This window comes from Octodon degus, unplaced genomic scaffold (genome assembly GCF_000260255.1).
Source record: "Octodon degus isolate 3935 unplaced genomic scaffold, OctDeg1.0 scaffold00003, whole genome shotgun sequence".
Taxonomy (NCBI): domain Eukaryota; kingdom Metazoa; phylum Chordata; class Mammalia; order Rodentia; family Octodontidae; genus Octodon; species Octodon degus.
The window spans coordinates 7,221,536-7,224,971 of record NW_004524579.1 but is presented as its reverse complement, the minus strand read 5'-3'; positions in this window follow the sequence as shown (position 1 = coordinate 7,224,971).

Below are 3,436 nucleotides of genomic sequence, written 5' to 3'. Positions count from 1 at the left end.
TTGTTGTTTTTAAATGTCTTTGGTATAGGGTCTGCAGTATCTACAGGGTCTCACTATGTAGATTGGACTTGTAGTGATCCTCCTATTTTCAGCCTCCCAAGTGCTGGGATTACAGGCATGTACTACCACGCCCAGTCTTAATCACTGGCTCAGCACACCCTGGGGTGGGACCATCACGACAGGCTGGGGATTGAACCTCAGCCACTGCGCAGTGCCCAAGCAGGCACTTTCGTCTGCTGAGCTATCTGGCCGGCCGACAGTGTTACGTTTTGCTGAGCCTCCCTGTATGCTGGTTGGCACCTGCATTTACCCCATGCTTTTGATCATGCTTTATGAAGATCCTCATGAAAGAGGCCTTCCAGAACTGCTTCAGGAAGTGGAAAGAATGACAGAAAAAGAGTGTCTGAGCACTGGGTATGGTGGTGCACACCTGTAATCTCAGCACTTGGGAGGCTGAGGTAGGAGGATCACTGTGAGTTTGAGGACAGCCTGGGCTACGTAGTGAACACAAGCCCAGCCGAAATGGCCCAGGGAGGTCCTGTGTCAACAAGAAATAAATAAATAAATAAATAAATAAAAGCAGAGTTCCAACATGCAAAATGCCTGCCTTTTCCCCTGATATCTCCCTGCCTTTACTCTGTGGTTTCATTCTTTTTTTTTTTTTTTTTTTTTGGATGATAGATAACAGATTAGAGAAAGATAGGTTTATTCTGGCTCACATTTTCATATGTAGGATCCAAGGCAGGCAGGGTATGATGGGAGGGTCTGGGGGAGAACAGCTGCTCACATGACGGTGGTCAGGAAACAGAGAAAGAAGTGGGATGGAGTTTCATTCTTACCAGTTTCCAGAGTTCAGTACAGTTTCTCCCTCACTAGTTGCCCCTCCCAGCCCTGTTTGACACTTAGAAACCCCAGTGTAAAGGGATCTAATCAGAGACAGAGTAGCGCACAAGGACAAGGGCTGTGGTGAGCAGAGGGTGGGTGCGGGTGGCACACAGTGGAGCTGGAGAGAGATTCTTGGGCTATGGACAGGTTTCCCGTCAAGGTCGGATGGCCAAGAAAGCCTTGATGGCCACATCCTCTCCTCCTCACCTGAATCAGACTCAGGACGATTTGTGTTTCCAGCGTCAGAGCTTGAGCCAAGGTGGGGATGCCCAACCCGGAAGGTTGGTTGACAAAACTCAGGCACCAAGCTCCTGCTGACATTTTATCTTGAAATATAATGATGCACAGGCCTGAGATCAAGTGGGTACCTTAGATGTGACTGGTAAATATTATGAAAAATAATCACACGAGGGAAATTCTCACCCGTGCCTACTGTGGAAATTGAATCGCATTCTCTGTATTGATAAGAGCAGCATCTACTGTGTAGTAGGATGAGACAGCCCACCAGATGTGTTACTCACCGACCGGCATCCGTCTTGCTGCAGTCAGCATTGCAGAAGACCTCTGTGCAAACGCATACTCAACAGGAGCTATGCGGAAGAAGAGTCTAGGCTGGGAATGAATTTGATGCTATTATTTCTCTGGCATTGGTTTCCTCTTGGTACTATATCTGATTTACAAGCCTCCTCCCTTTGGCACATGGTCATGTGCTGTACAGCCACGTTTTAGTCAATGACAGGCTGTATAGGTGACTGTCATCTCATCAGAGTATAGAATGGAGCTGGGAAGCCCTACGGCCTCGCGATGTAGCTGTCATATGGCTATAGCTTCTCTTGTGTGTTCGCAGTGAGACCAGTATAAACGAGCCTATCGTGCTGCCAGTAAGCACCACTGCAACCATATACAAAATGTACAGGCATAAAACTCGATGGCGACAATAAAAAACTGACTGGCTTATGTATTTATTGTACTCTGCTTTGCATGGTCATTTTAGAGCGCATTCCTTCTACTTATAGAAAAACTTTACTGTCAGACCGGTTGCTAATTTGTGCTAGCGGCAGCCCCACCCACCTTGTATTTGCTGCATCAAGAGACCACAGCAAGTGATAGCCCTGCACCACCTAGGTTTTTTCGTGAATGCACTTATTTGCATCAGACCAGCTATCATGCAGTTTTCACAATGCCTTCTTGTTATTAGGTGACACGTGACTGTATCTATGATAAACTCTAAGGAATTATATGGGGGCAATATACTGTCACCCTAGAAAACGTCCCATGCAGCTTGGCGATGCATAATCATATGGAACAAACTTCATGCGGTCTGCATGCATCCTTTGGTGCGTGTAGGAAGAGTGGCGGGGGGTGAGGGGAGATTTGGTGGCAGGAAAAGTCCCAGCTTGGCAGTATCAGGACTGGGGCATGACGCTACCTGGAACACAAGGTTGTGTTGGGCAAGAAATGGAACTCATCAAGGCTGGACTTAGCAGAAGCCGAAGTTTAGAGCCAATTTTGGTAAGAGGAAGAAGACTCAGTAGAGGCTGAGAGGGGCTGAGCAGAATACGGAGACCAAGTGCTCAGCCGACGGGTTTCCTGTGTGACTGATGGGCTTGCTCAGATGTCCTAGGTCAAGGGCCAAGGCCAAAGAAAGGTATTTTTTTTTCTTTTTATTTCAGTTTTTTATTTTTAGTTTTTAAAAAGAATTTTAAAAAGGTTAAAAAATAGAAACAATACAGAATTTCAGTAAACAAAATGATAGGAATTCAACAATGGTTATTAGTTAAATTGCATAAAATCAGCCATTCAGATTAAGCATGCAAAATTGGTTTAAAAATATTGGTCAATGGGTCAGGGATATAGCTCAACAGCATAAGCACCTATCTGACAAGCACAAGATCCCGAGTTCAATCTCTGGTACCCTCCCAAAAAATATTGGTCAAAAAATTAAAAAGAAGAAGATAATTTTAAGCATTAACTGTTCCTTTCAATAGACCAGTAGAAGTCAGCACTACAATTGTCCAAGCCATCCTGGGTATGTACATATATAATTTTTCTTTTCTTTATTTCTTTCTTTTCTCCTTTCCCTTATCCCAGTTGTTTCTTCCCTCTGAACAGTTTCTTTCCCTTTCACAGTATTTATTGTACCTTTCAGATTCCATCCACTCTTCCAGGTTCTTGTACTAGGGAGATAACACGATACCTACACATGCAGGTTTGATTTATTTTACTAATGAGTATGTTCTCTAGTTGTATCCATTTACCTATAAAAGCCTCGAGTTTGTCTTTCCTTACAGCTCAGCAATACTCCATACTACAAAATTACATCTTTTTTATCCATTCCTCAGTTGACGGGCATTTGGGTTGCTTCCAAGATTTGATATGACAAATTGCTCTGCTATAAACATGAGTGCATATATATATCATTGTGGTATGTTTTCAGTTCTTCTGGAATAATATATAGGAGGGGAATAGCTGGGTTGAATGGGACCTCTAATCCTAGTTTTTTGAGGACTTTCCACAAAAGTTTTACCAGCCTACACTCCCACCAGCAGTG